At 43.1% G+C, this 14789-nt stretch overlaps 2 non-coding genes across 2 annotated transcripts; one reads left to right on the top strand and one right to left on the bottom strand.

The window, feature by feature from the left end:
• The first annotated feature begins 1618 nt into the window (after positions 1–1618).
• LOC136707899 (U1 spliceosomal RNA) lies at positions 1619–1782 on the top strand. Its single transcript, XR_010804263.1, has one exon. It is a non-coding gene; the product is annotated as a U1 spliceosomal RNA (small nuclear RNA).
• An 8007-nt stretch (positions 1783–9789) lies between these two features.
• Positions 9790–9953, bottom strand: LOC136707906 (U1 spliceosomal RNA). Its single transcript, XR_010804270.1, has one exon. It is a non-coding gene; the product is annotated as a U1 spliceosomal RNA (small nuclear RNA).
• Between the last annotated feature and the right edge of the window lie 4836 nt (positions 9954–14789).

The following is a 14789-nucleotide window of genomic DNA, read 5'->3' as shown; positions in this document are numbered from 1 at the left end:
CCTACTGGTCTAAAATAAGATGTTGATTGACTTATAAACACGTTGCTGTTTATAGTGTAATTTAAGTCTATGATTTTATGGAAAAGTGCTAATGGGAAATGTGTTGATAGCTATAACGTATTAGTAGTTTTAATTGTTATTTTAACTTATTTTAGGTTTGTGTGGTCTTTTTTTAAAAATAACCTGTTTGTGGTGTTTGAGAGAGTGAGTGGAAGCTACTTCACCACTGGCCAACAGACTCATATGGGGCTGGGTCAGTGTTGAGATCAGGACCGTTTACACGTGTGGTACATTTGGGCATCTCACAAGAAAACAGACTCCCACTGAAGAAAATCATTTACTCTCTCTCTCTCACACACACACACACACACACACACACACAAACTGGACCCATGACGGGGCTGTCTATATGAGACTGTGAGCAGTACAGAATCTGTACTTGTAGCAAAATCTGTTTTGATGAGGAGAGGATTATTCCCTGAAAAAGAGGAACACCTTTTGAAGTCTCAGAACGTCTGCTAAATGTCTGTGTATGTAAATATAACGGGAGTGCGCCATCTAGTGTCCACTGTGAGTAACACTAATCAGGGACTCCTCCACATATTTTTTACTTAGCATTCATAAATATACTGTGTGCTGTACATACACTAAATACTCCATTGTGTATATTCTGTACAGTAATAGGCTGTAAGTACCATATTCTTGTAGCAAACTCGTTTATGTATATTTTCATATTTTATATATAAACCCTGTTGAATTGCCTTGTTTTGTTGTACTTTGTTATTCATTTAGATCATTTTCTTTGTACCTTTTTCCTCCTGCATTCATGTCTGAAATATGCTCCTATTTGCACTTCTGGTGGACGCTATCTGCATTGTACTGAGCAATGACATGTTGAGTGTCTCTCACTCTCCTGAAGTGGACGGTGTTTGGTGCCCCCTCCTCCCCCCAGAGGCTGCAGACGGACCCTGTGTAAGAGTTTAAGGACTGCTGATCTCCCGTGGAGAAGTTTACACAGTGGGGCTGTGCTGTCCGTTCTGTGATGAGGATGAAACCCTTGTCACCTGCTTGTTCAGTGAAGTCGGAGGGTGGGCTGTTTCCACGGCTCTCTGAACGGAGTCTGCTAAATGTCTGTGTAAATGTAACGGGAGTGCGCCACCTAGTGTCCGCTGTGTGTGGTAATGACTATATGTGTTTTCTCTCTGTAGATTTGGTCCACGAGGAAGAATGGACATATAAATGAAGTCAATAGACTCTGCGTGTGTGTTCTGTGGTGTTTTGAGGAGTGTAAGGCGCGGTGTTGCTTTGCTTCACATCCGTTTTTCACACCGAGATGGTCCTGTGTTAAAACGGCGAATGTAAACGGGAGGAGGCTGATTACACATTCAGAAGCAGTGCATCATGGGAAGTCGTGTTTGGTTGTTTCCGACAGAAATAAACTACATGTATCTTTTTGATTCGCAGTGTGTGAACAGTATCTACACAGTAATGAAAGCTGAGTTGTGTGTGTGGTGTTTGTTCAGAGTTCAGTGTTGAAGCGTGTGAGGAATTAATCGTTCACCGTCGGAGTGAAAGTGTGAGCTCGCGGTGTGGTGTCTCTCCGAGGCGTGTGGAACTCATACTTACCTGGCAGGGGAGATACCATGATCAAGAAGGTGGTTCACCCAGGGTGAGGCTCAGCCATTGCACTCCGGTTGTGCTGACCCCTGCGAATTCCCCAAATGTGGGAATCTCGACTGCATAATTTGTGGTAGTGGGGGACTGCGTTCGCGCTCTCCCCTGATTACACTGGTCAAAGAAAGATTATAATTTATTCATAACTTGAGGAGGGTTCTTCTTTGAGAGAATGTATTAACAGTTTAGAACTGTCCCTTTTGCTGTGAATACTTTAACTGATATTTACTGCGTATTTTAGTGATTAGAGCAGTTAAATATTGATCCACCTCTAACTCCAGGGGCGGTTTGGTTAATCTCTCTGATGGTGGTGGTCTACAGTTTAACTTTGCAGTGAGTGTAGACTCTCAATTAGCAGACTCCCTTATCTGCCCTGTACAGTGTGATAGACTCACTTTATATGTCCTCATGGATACTGTAAATGCTTTATTGTGTGAGGTGATTTAAAGAAGCTCAGGCCATTCTCGTCCAGTCCCGCGGGACCTTTAAGCTCCTCGATGGCCGGGTGGATGAGCCGGAATGGTTCTTGAGCCCCGAGTGTGACCCTCTGCACATGGTGTTTCAGCTGCTCCCTGGAAATGTAGTAGTGGACAATATCTCCATCTGATACAGACTTCAGCGTTCCCAGGTCCTTGACCCTGACAGCTGTGATGAGCAGCTCCAAGTCTGTGTGATTGTAAGCCATCGCTGCCCCAGCTGTCGCAGACTTAAACATAGCATTCTTGGAGTGAGAGTCTGTGCGGATGGCTGCATCGAACCTGTGGATCCAGTGAAAGATGTCCAGGCGCACAACCATCCCATTATCCACTCAAGGCTGGAACAAAATCTCCACTGCTGTTAGGCCATGTGCACAGCAACAACCACGGTCCACATGCAGGATTTTGGGGACGGGTTGATTGGCCCGCCGGAACCTGTCCATGACCCCAAGGCTTCAGCTTTTCCATAGACTCCTCACACATCAACACAAAGGAAACTCTCTGGGAGTGCTCATTTCCAGTGGTGGGGAACCTCTCAGCTGAAGCAGCACCCTCCCCAGACCGCTTCTTCACAACCTAAACATGTTAAAAAGTGATGTTTTTAAAATAATGTTAAAGTGTTTACCATTTAAAAATGTATAAAATCTAAACAGTACCATTGTGTGTTTTGCATCGTGTTGCACATTAATTTGATCTACATATCTTCTTGGTGGAATCCATTTTGAGAACGGTGCCAAGAGAGGAGAGGATCTGGCTCCTATAATCCTGCACGTTGTTGGCCTCTGCTCTTAAGAAAACATCGCAGGAGCCGTGCAGAGGGACGCTCTCTTGCAGGAGGCGGAGCTTGGGAATTGTGTAAAGTCATGAAGTGTGTGGTGTACAGGTCTTACGCTGAAGGTACTCCTCAACATGATTCTCATGTATCTGCCGCCACACCTTGACCATAGTGTTCCCTTCGGTCCGGTCTCTCAGCAGACGCACAACGTTCTTATCCACACCACTCCTGTAAGAACTATCATAATCAGTATGATTTGAGTGACTAATTTAAATGTAAAACGCACAGCTCATATTCAGTATGCTCAGTTGTTTGATGGCTTGAGGATGGCTGGGAACAAAGCTTGATGAGCCTCGCTAAGTTGTGACAAAATAGCGGCATCTCATGCCAGCCACCGACCAACTGTGCCACCATCTCCACTTCTAGCTTCCTTTGTACAAGCTCCACAGCACAGAACCTCTGTCAGCGGTGGGTACCAGTTGGACACATAACAGATGTGACGTACCTGATGTACATATTGTTGAAAAAAGGCTAGCAGCATATTACTTTATTTTTTTTGCATGTTTACATAAAAAGCACTAGGTGTTCCATTGTAATCCAATAATTCAGACATAAGTGAATAGAGATTTACCCGATGGTGGTGGCCAGACTTGTTAAGGTGCACATTCCGTCCTCTACCCACACACATCACCTCGAGGGCACTTCAGGGTGTAACTCCACACTCCAACAGGGCGCCACACAAAAACATGGCTCTGAAAAAAAGAGCTGTGGAGTTGGCAGACCCCCCCTGACATAGCCGGGAGGTTCTGGTGGGTGAAACCACATGCGGTCAGATTTTATAACCCGTCACCTTTTGATCAGACCCGTGTTGTTTGAATGGGTGCTTAGTTATGTTCATGGCCTGAGAACACTGGGACGGGGAACTTCAGAAACTGGGTGCCACATTCACCCATTAGTTTTGTATTATGAATTATTATTTATGACTAACTCTATCTCACTTACCTTCCAGACGCTGGCTTGTGGCTAATAATTCTGTGTCATCACCTGGCCACGAGGAACGATCACACCTGGAGGTGCTTGCTTCTGGGTGCTGAATGAGAAATGTATTTAAGCGTTTAGATTTTAAGACGTGCGTTTTAATGAACAAAATAAACAAATGCATTCAGTGGACATGAGTAAAACATCACTAATGCTCTTATGCACATTTAATGTGGTATTGTACTCTCTCTATGGTTTTGTAACACTTACATGGTCCATTCATTCATTCCTTATCTGTAACCGCTTATCCAAGTCAGGGTCGCGGTGGGTCCAGAGCCTACCTGGAATCATTGGGCGCAAGGCAGGAACACACCCCGGAGGGGGCGCCAGTCCTTCACAGGGAAACACAGACACACACACCTACGGACACTTTGGAGTTGCCAATCCACCTACCAACATGTGTTTTTGGGCTGGGGGAGGAAACCCACGCAGACACAGGGAGAACACACCACACTCCTCACAGACAGTCACCCGGAGGAAACCCACGCAGACACAGAGAGAACACACCACACTCCTCACAGACAGTCACCCGGAGGAAACCCACGCAGACACAGGGAGAACACACCACACTCCTCACAGACAGTCACCCGGAGGAAACCCACGCAGACACAGAGAGAACACACCACACTCCTCACAGACAGTCACCCGGAGGAAACCCACGCAGACACAGGGAGAACACACCACACTCCTCACAGACAGTCACCCGGAGGAAACCCACGCAGACACAGAGAGAACACACCACACTCCTCACAGACAGTCATCTGGAGGAAACCTATGCAGACACAGAGAGAACACACCACACTCCTCACAGACAGTCACCCGGAGTGGAAATCGAACCCACAACCTCCTGTGTGACTGCGACACCTACCTGCTGCACCACCGTGCCGCTACTTGGTCCATGTCAGTAATATATTTCCTGAACCGCTTCATCTGCACACTGGTGTTGTGAGTGACGGGTGTGTGTAACCACCTCCTTACTGAACGATAGGCCGTGTGTATCGTCTCCCTCTGCTCTTCACTGAGTTTCTCTGGCCTGTCTTTCTGGGTTAGATACTGACTATAGAGCTCCCACATCTCCCGAAAAGTGTGATTCTCAATCCCAGTCTACGTTAGCCTCAAGGACAATGGAGACTTGTGGGAAGCTCTCTGCACATTCAGTCAGGAAGTCTTTCACCCACTGGTTCAGCACCTCGTCCCTTTATGCAGCTGTTTGTCACTTCTGAGCTGTGCTTGTGAATTAAGCTGGAATCTTATACACCAACGTAGTACTGTGATCATTAATATAACTGTGATTGTGATGAGTTCTGAAACTTCGCAAAGACTTCAAATTAACTTTAAAAGCTATTGTCAGTGTTATGTACGAAGAGAGATTCAGGAACTTATTTAAAGCATGTCGTTATGTAAATGCAGAGCCTACAAATGGTATTAAGTGAAGCGTGCTTACTATTTCACAAAGCCCACATCATTTGCCACAAGCCAGCGGAATGGGGCATGTTCACACTGGTCAAATGGCACCACCAGGTTTCCCAAGCGCTGCTGACGTGATGGTGCGGGGATCCCTTTGGCATGCAGTACGTTTTCTGTGTGGCGTAAGGCAGTGGATTGATCCAGCAGCTGCCAGGGGGGGATCGGGACGGTCTTCTTCCTCTCCCTGTACAGACGGGCCTCTTTAGTCCCCGTCAAAACTGTCTGCTGTCTCTTGGCACGGGCGTCTGGGTTTACGATGTGGATCACTGGTGTTGCCATCTTGAATTATACTGAAGAAGGAGAAGAAAAAACATTACATTATAAAGATACAGCTCAAACCAGCCTTTGACTGGAAACGCAGACACATTCAAATTTTCTTTTTAATACTTTTTAATAATGATTTTTCATGGCAATAAGAAAGTAAATCAGAATATTATGTCTCTATATAAAATACCTTGCCCTGTCTAGTGTGTTCCTGCTCTGTCTGTGTCTCCCTTGTTTCCTCTGTTTCTCTGTGTCTCCTCCTTAGCTCCACCCTCTCGTTGGTCCTGCCCCCTCGTTATCTGACCCAGGTGTCCCTTGTCTGTGTTGTGTGTTTAAGTTCTCCTGTGTGACTACTTTTTGGTTGGGCATTTCTTTTTCCCTTCTTATGCCGGCTTTGTCTGTCTGTTTCTTGCTCTGCTCACGAGTCACTGTTTGTAGCTTGGTCCTACTGTTTTTACCTGTCTGCATCTTTCTCATTTGTTAGTACTTTTGTATCTCTAGTCAGTCTTTGTCTCTCTCTCTCTCTCTCTCATCTATTTCCTCTTCTAGTGTCTGTGCTGTTTGGTCTGTTTATCTGTCTGTTTCCCTCTTTAGTCTGTTTGCCAGTGAAAATACCAGATAAATAAATGACTTTAACTGTGTTTATACAATCATTAAATATTTAACTTTACAATGAGAAGGTAGACAGGTTTAGGATCAGTCCTACAGAGCATTTAGTATTGTGATATAGTCCTGGACTGTGCTTAATCCCTGTCTGGAGGACCACCCCAGTGTGTGGGTGTTTTTAAAGGCTTTTTGTTTTTTAAACCACTCGCTTAAGTTGAGTCTTGTTCTGATAGTCTTTGTTTCTCTGGCTTTAGTGAAGTGGAGATTACACGCTTTTCTTATCGTAGAAGTAATATGACGTTAGTCAGAATGTAAATCAAAGTCAAGTCTGTGCTAACGTGAAAGGAGGTGAGGCACAGTAGTGTATGTAGATGAGCTATGGTCCATTTGCCACGTTGTTAACCTTTAAAGGAACACTATATAGTACTTCTACCTTAAAATTACAACTTCTAAATTATTGTGATGATCCAGGGACCTGTGACAGGGAGAGTACAGCCTTTGTGGCTGCTAGGCCGGGCCCTCTGCTGGTTTACTACATCAAGCAACTTCTGAATCACGGGGCGGAGGAATCTTGCCAGAAATGGGTAACACTTAACGGCACATGGCTCACTAAAGAATGGTTGCCTAGCTACAAGAAGAATCTAGCTCGGTATTCCTGGTTACGGACAGTATATGGCAGAGAGCACAATAATTAATACTGGACTGAATTTACAGAATACAGTGAGCTGTAACGGACATGAGGACACAAGTTGGTGCAGTAAGTATTTGGTGTTAGTTAGTGATAATTGTGTTGACGGAAGTGTTATAATCAGTTTTTAAGGGTTAATCGGATTAGTTCACTTTTTTGTTAGACATTTTTTGAAGTTTTTGTGAAGATCTTTGCGTTAAGAAATACTTTCCAGAGAGCTTCCCTCCATGCAGCTCATCACACCTTCCAGAAGATGTACGAGAGAATGATTACAGGAGCCAAAGCCTCTCCGGTTCTGACACAAAGACCACTTCCATCTCATCTGCAGACCTACCTCCAGTCTTCCCTCCACCAGAATGTGTGACCACCACCATGTAGCTGCTGATTGAGAGTCTACATTCACTGCAAAGTTAGACTATAGACCACCAATCAGATTACAGTTTGACTGTAGACCACCACCATCAGAGAGATTAACCAAACCGCCCCTGGAGTTAGAGGTGGATCAATATTTAACTGCTCTAATCACTAAAATACGCAGTAAATATCAGTTAAAGTATTCAAAAGGGACAGTTTTAAACTCTGAATACATTCTCTCAAAGAAGAACCCTTCTCCTTAAGCTGAGAGTAATTTATAGTGATGTGTCGGTCGCGAACGAACCGGTTCAAAGAGCCGGCTCTTGTAAGTGAACGATGAGAGCCGGTTCCCGTTTAAGACCGAGCCATTTTTTCTAAGGCTTGTCATATTATGGAATCAGATTTGTGCCAAAAAGAATCGCACAAAAAAATTAATCTCAAACGTAAAACTTATAATTTTCAAACAAAATATCCAGCTCTGACCTTTGTGCTCCATGGTTTTAGTGCGTGAGCTCTGAGTTCTGCGCGTGCTCTCTGAGTTTTGTGCGCCAGCTGCACGAGTTTTGTGCGCATGCTCTGAGTTTTGTGCGCCAGATCCCTGAGTTTTGCGAGCAGTTTTGGCACAAAACGCATGGGCGGGACTTCTCATTGGTGCCTTCCCATTGGCTAATGAGTTTTTGAGTGACAACTTAGTGCCCTGAACGTTGTTTACGACTCTGAGTGCAGGAAGCGTGTGTATTCGGCTTTGGGATTCCGCTTTTGCAGAATATAACGCATTACACACACACTCTTGTATGTGATGTCTCTCTTTTCTCTGAGACCTCCTGTAACAAAATGCACATAAGGCATTTGTTAAAAACAGATTAACTGTGATCTTCAAAATAAATTTGAGCATTTAAACCGTCTAACAGTGAATACGGGAAAGGGAAGACCCTCTATGTTAGTACAGGATAGGTTTTTGAACGGAAAATCAAGCACTCAAATAATATTTTACAAATAAATGCTCATTTATTCTGTTTCACGCTGAGTAAACAGACATCGGTGTGCATTTACCTCAGATCAGTATCTGGTAACGAGAGACAAACAGGTTTGTTTTCACAGTAAAATCTTTAATGTTTTGATTTAGACAGAACATTACCTCAATATCTACATTTATTGTCGGAGTTTGCAGATATTTCATAGTTTTTAAACAGTAAAGTACAAAGAGAATTCGTGTTTGTGTAAAATTACTAACTCTTTAATGTTGAAATCTTTCCTGTCTCTCCGATGCTGAGCTGCAACGAATGACGTGGGCACTGAGTTGTCACTCAAAAACTCATTAGCCAATGGGAAGGCACCAATAAGAAGTCCCGCCCACGCGACACCTTTGTGCCAAAATTGCTCGCAAAACTCGGGGATCAGGCGCACAAAACTCAGAGCTCGCGTACAAAACTCAGAGCATGCGCACAAAACTCGTGCAGCTCGCGCACAAAACTCGTGCAGCTGGCGCACAAAACTCAGAGAGCACGCGCAGAACTCAGAGCTCACGCACTAAAACCATGGAGCACAAAGGTCAGAGCTGGATATTTTGTTTGAAAATTATAAGTTTTACGTTTGAGATGAATTTTTTTTGTGAGATTTTTCTGGCACAAATCTGATTCCATAGTCATTCAACCAATCAGAGAACAACAAGCAAAGGTACCAATCAGCGAAGGGTTATACCACCAAGCAGGGAGGGGAGGGGAGGGGTGGGTGGCAAACAGGAGGAAAGTGAAGAGGGAGAACCGAAGGGAGAAAAATGACCGAAAGGAAAAGAAGCAGTATTTTCAAAAACTGGGCAGATAAGGACAGAGAGAAGAAACCGGATCAACCCCTCCAAGCTGAGACACTTGGTTTTCCTGAATGCCAATCTGCCTTCCAAAAAATAGTTGAAGAAAATGTTAAATCAGTTAAATGTTTGTAGACAGTTGTGGTTTTTTTAATCACTAAAGTTGAATGCTGCTGTTTTGCACTTTGCAGAGTATTTGTTTATTTTATTATCCAGAAATGGATGATTATTTTAATTTAATAAGCTATTTTGTAATACCTACCTTGTGGGTTCCACTGGCTATATTTCAGAGTTTACAAGTGATATTTATTAAGGTGTTTAAATAAAAATCCAGTTATTTATACAATTGAATGTGTGAGTGCAATCAGTGAGTTATTACAAGACAGCCATAAAAACAAACGGCCATTGCAACACTATTTGTTATTTTTAATATTGAAAAATAATATTTTGTCCATATAGTAATGTAAAATGTAGGTAATATTGTTCTGTACCAGTGGAAAAAAAGTGGTAAAACAAAGAGCCATTTAGGAGCCAAAATAGCCGGCTCTTTATGAAGAGCCGAGCCAAAAGAGCCGGCTCCCCAAAAAGAGCCGAAATTCCCATCACTAGTAATTTACAATTTTTCTTTGACCAGTGAAATCAGGGGAGAGCGCGAACGCAGTCCCCCACTACCAGAAATTATGCAGTCGAGATTCCCACATTTGGGGAATTCGCAGGGGTCAGCACAACCGGAGTGCAATGGCTGAGCCTCACCCTGGGTGAACCACCTTCTTGATCATGGTATCTCCCCTGCCAGGTAAGTATGAGTTCCACACGCCTCGGAGAGACACGCCACCGCGAGCTCACACTTTCACTCCGACGGTGAACGATTAATTCCTCACACACTTCAACACTGAACCCTGAACAAACACCACACACACAACTCAGCTTTCATTAATGTGTAGATACTGTTCACACACTGCGAATCAAAAAGATACATGTGGTTTATTTCTGTCGGAAACAACCAAACACGACTTCCCATGATGCACCGCTTCTGAATGTGTAATCAGCGTCCTCCCGTTTACATTCGCCGTTTTAACACAGGACCATCTCGGTGTGAAAAACGGATGTGAAGCAAAGCAACACCGCGCCTTACACTCCTCAAAACACCACAGAACACACACGCAGAGTCTATTGACTTCATTTATATGTCCATTCTTCCTCGTGGACCAAATCTACAGAGAGAAAACACATCTAGTCATTACCACACACTGGGCACTAGATGGCGCACTCCCGTTACATTTACACAGACATTTACCAGACGTTCTGAGACTTCAAAAGATGATATTTTCTATTTTCCAGGGAATAATCCTCTGATTCTGTACTGCTCACAGTCTTATATAGACAGCCTCGTCATGGGTCCAGTTTGTGTGTGTGTGTGTGTGAGAGAGAGAGAGAGAGAGAGAGAGAGAGAGAGACAGTAAATGATTTTCTTCAATGGGAGTCTATTTTCTTTTGAGATGCCTAAATGTACCACACGTGTAAACGGTCCTGATCTCAACACTGACCCAGCCCCATATGAGTCTGTTGGCCAGTGGTGAAGTAGCTTCAACTCACTCTCTCAAACACCACGAACAGGTTATTTTTACAATTTAAACTATTATTACGTTATAACTATTCAAACATTTTCCAACAACACTTCTCTATAAAACCATAGATTTAAACTACACTATAAACAACAACGTACTTAAGTCAATCAACATCTTATTTTAGACCAGTAGGGAGAGGTGCACCGTACCCGGAAGTACTGCAATACCGGGTCGATGCGTGGAGTGGACGGAGCAAGCCCCTATTCCATCCCTATTCCATTTTATTGTCACCATTTTCGTTTCATTTTTCCACAACAAACATCACTTTTGAAATTTCTTTAACACACTTTTCACCATAAAATAATATTGTACATCTATTGTATTAAAATCCTTCATTTGTGTGTAAATGGGGACGGTCTTCTTCCTCTCTCTGTACAGACGGGCCTCTGGTCCCTGTGAAAACTGCCTGTTGTCTGTGGACAGGGGCATCTGGGTTTAGGATGTGAATCACTGGTGTTGCCATCTTGAGTTATACTGAGTTATATAAGAAGGAGAAGAAATTATAATTAAATTATAAAGATACAGCCCAAACCACCCTTTGATTGGAGACAGAGACACATTCAAAATCTTTTAATACTCTCAATATTTTGTTTTCATGGCAATATGATTTATATGTTTCTTTTTAAGCGCAGCACGGTAGGTGTCGCAGTCACACAGCTCCAGCGGTCTGGAGGTTGTGGGTTCGATTCCCGCTCCGGGTGACTGTCTGTGAGGAGTGTGTTGTGTTCTCTCTGTGTCTGCGTGGGTTTCCTCCGGGCGACTGTCTGTGAGGAGTGTGGTGTGTTCTCCCTGTGTCTGCGTGGGTTTCCTCTGGGTGACTGTCTGTGAAGAGTGTGGTGTGTTCTCCCTGTGTCTGCGTGGGTTTCCTCTGGGTGACTGTCTGTGAGGAGTGTGGTGTGTTCTCCCTGTGTCTGCGTGGGTTTCCTCTGGGTGACTGTCTGTGAGGAGTGTGGTGTGTTCTCCCTGTGTCTGCGTGGGTTTCCTCTGGGTGACTGTCTGTGAGGAGTGTGGTGTGTTCTCCCTGTGTCTGCGTGGGTTTCCTCTGGGTGACTGTCTGTGAGGATTGTAGTGTGTTCACCCACCGTGACCCTGAATTGGATAAGCGGTTACAGATAGTGGATGGATGGATGTTTCTTTTTAAACAACTTTTAGAAGTTGCAGCAAATGAGCATTCATTTTGTTTATAGTTATAATGAAAAATGCCAGATAAATAAAAATTGTTTTAACTGTATTCATACAATCATTAAATATTTAACTTTACAATAAGAAAGAAGACAGGTTTAGGCCCAGTTCTACAGAGCATTTAGTAAAAGATATAGTCCCGGTATATGCTTCATTCCTGTCTGAATCCACCCCAGTGCGTGGGTATTTTTAAATGAGGTTGACCGTATCTGAGTTTTCAAAAAAGAGGACTCATGGGGCAGGTTGGCAGCACAAACGCTTGCATAACCATGTAACTATGCTGCTGTTTAATACATAAACAGATACTCATTAACAAGATAAAAAACAAATGCCTTTTTGGACAGATTCCTTTCCATTCAACATCTGGCCCTAAGCAAAAAATAATAAAATAATAATTTTGTCATTTCTTGACCGTTTATTGTCATTGAAACCTGTTATTTTCTGTTCACACCACACTTCAAAACTGAAGCCCATTATTAAAGTGACTTAAACTTAAACTAAAACTTAAACTATTAAAGTGAGTTTAACTTTTAACTGAGTTTAAACGTTACTAAAAGCAAGCACCACATTTTATCAAACAGAAGTAATTAAGAGTTGATTAATGATCAGAGCATCTCTAGGATCCAGACATTTATGTAAAAATACTTATATTTCATACGTTAAAAGGTCTGACTGATGAAACGTGCTGTAAGTGAGAGCTTTAACTCAGTCTCTCTCCTGTTCTGGTTTTAATGATTTGGCCTGTTTTCTTCTAAAGTTAATGTGAAACAGAAAAACTGTGCAGATGTAACTGGATTAACTCGTCAGAGAGTCAGTAACGGTCAGGTGTGTCCGTGTATTTGTGTCGTTACAGGGACGGAAGTGACGCATTTCAGTTTTGTAAAATACAGAGCAGAAAGTGAAAGGCTCGTGTGACACAGAAACTCTTCCAAATACAAAGAAGACACTATGAGAAATTACTTTAACAACTTTCAACACATTTCTGTTCGAGGCTGTTCGAGTGAATTGATGTAAACAGAAGGTGCGCGCGGCGAAGTGTGTCCCATTTCTGCTCTGAGCTCCGACTCCTTGAACACTTGATCCCGGCGCGCTCCTTTTGCTCACACAAAACAACGTCATCATACGTCATCAATGTGCACGCTTCAAGAAAGGGATTAGGGCCTGTTGTAAGAATTGTGGCACGGGGGAAGACGGTGGACGGCAAAATCCCGGACAGTTTTGGAATCCCGGCCGGGCGCCTTTTTTAGGTCCCGAAAGAGGACATGTCCAGCGAAAAGAGGACGTCTGGTCACCCTATTTAAATGTTTTTTTTTAAAAACTCGGTTAAGTTGGTTAAATTTAGCCGTTAAACCAAAACAATCTGAAGTAAAGGCGGGCTTTAGCTTCTCTGAGCTGCGATTGGTGGTCTACAGTCAAATACTACAACTCTACAATTTGATTGGTAGTCTACAGTCAGATTCTACAGTGAGTGTAGACTCTCAGCCAATCAGAAAGCTTAACTGTCTACGTTCACTGTAGATATTGCACTACTGTAGACTCCAAATGTGGGAATCTCGACTGCATAATTTCTGGTAGCGGGGGACTAGGTTCGCGCTCTCCCCTGAACTCACTGGTCACAGAAAGATTATATTCTATTTGTAGTCTCATATAGAGAAATGTATAGACTTTTATATTGCTCTAAATAGTTTAACTCACATAACAATTGACAACATGGAAAATGGACTGTCAGTAATAGTCATATATTGTTATGCCTTTTAAAGGAGTGATCTGTAGGATGTTTACTGTACTTAGTAATAAAATGTCCAGGGTGTGTGGTCATAGATTAAGTCAAAGCTTAAAACACTGCTGCCTCTCACAGCATTGCTGAAGCAGTATATTCTCAGTAGGTTCTGACCGTGTCCCACCCTCTGTCCAATCATTTTACAGTTCACTGTGTGGCCTGGTCTACAAACAGAGTCTCACAGCCATGAAATGACCAAGTGAACACATAGTTAATGTTATATTTTACCGGACCCAAAAAGCCCTACCGCCCTTCTAAAAAAAACTCTCCATAACCAGAGACGGAGTAAAAGGACAGGAAATATTGGCTCTGAGTTTGAAAATTGGAGGCGGTTTAGAAGCAGCAACACACCACACTCCTCACAGACAGTCTCCCGGAGCGGGACTCAGACTCACAACCTCCAGGTCGCTGGAGATGTGTGACTGCGACACCAACCTGCTGCGCCACCGTGCCGCCCCTATTTCAATACATTCTTTTTTTTAATTTACAAAATTAAATACATTTGTGAATATCTTCAGTTAAGTGTGTGTTTAGTTTTCGCAGGACTCACCATAAATTGAGCTGAAATCTCTGCAGCGGTATGGTTGAGCAGCAGGTTGTGTTGAGCTCCAGGATCCTGGGGTTGTTGGTTCGAGTCGCTCCGGGTGACTGTCTGTGAGGAGTGTGGTGTGTTCTCCTTCTTCGTATGAAACACAGTCCTGACACCTTTCAAACACCGCTATGCCTCACTTTATTGAACCTTATTTATCACTCCTTTTAATCTATACATAGGTGTCTGTACTTCTATATTTTTTCAGAAATGAATTGCTGTTTCCTGTTGAGGAGAAAATTATCCAGCTCTGGCTCTGTTCTGTAGCGTTGCTGCTTATGACTAAGTACAGTAAATATCCTACAGATCACTCCTTTAAAAGGCATAACAATATTTGACTATTATTGACAGTCCATTTTCCATGTTGTCAATTGTTATGTGAGTTAAACTATTTAGAGCAATATAAAAGTCTATACATTTCTCTATATGAGACTACAAGTAGAATACAATCTTTCTGTGAC

Source organism: Hoplias malabaricus, chromosome 9 (assembly GCF_029633855.1).
Source record: "Hoplias malabaricus isolate fHopMal1 chromosome 9, fHopMal1.hap1, whole genome shotgun sequence".
Classification (NCBI taxonomy): Eukaryota; Metazoa; Chordata; class Actinopteri; order Characiformes; family Erythrinidae; genus Hoplias; species Hoplias malabaricus.
The sequence above is the reverse complement of the archived record's forward strand: the minus strand, read 5'-3'. Positions and strand labels throughout refer to the sequence as shown.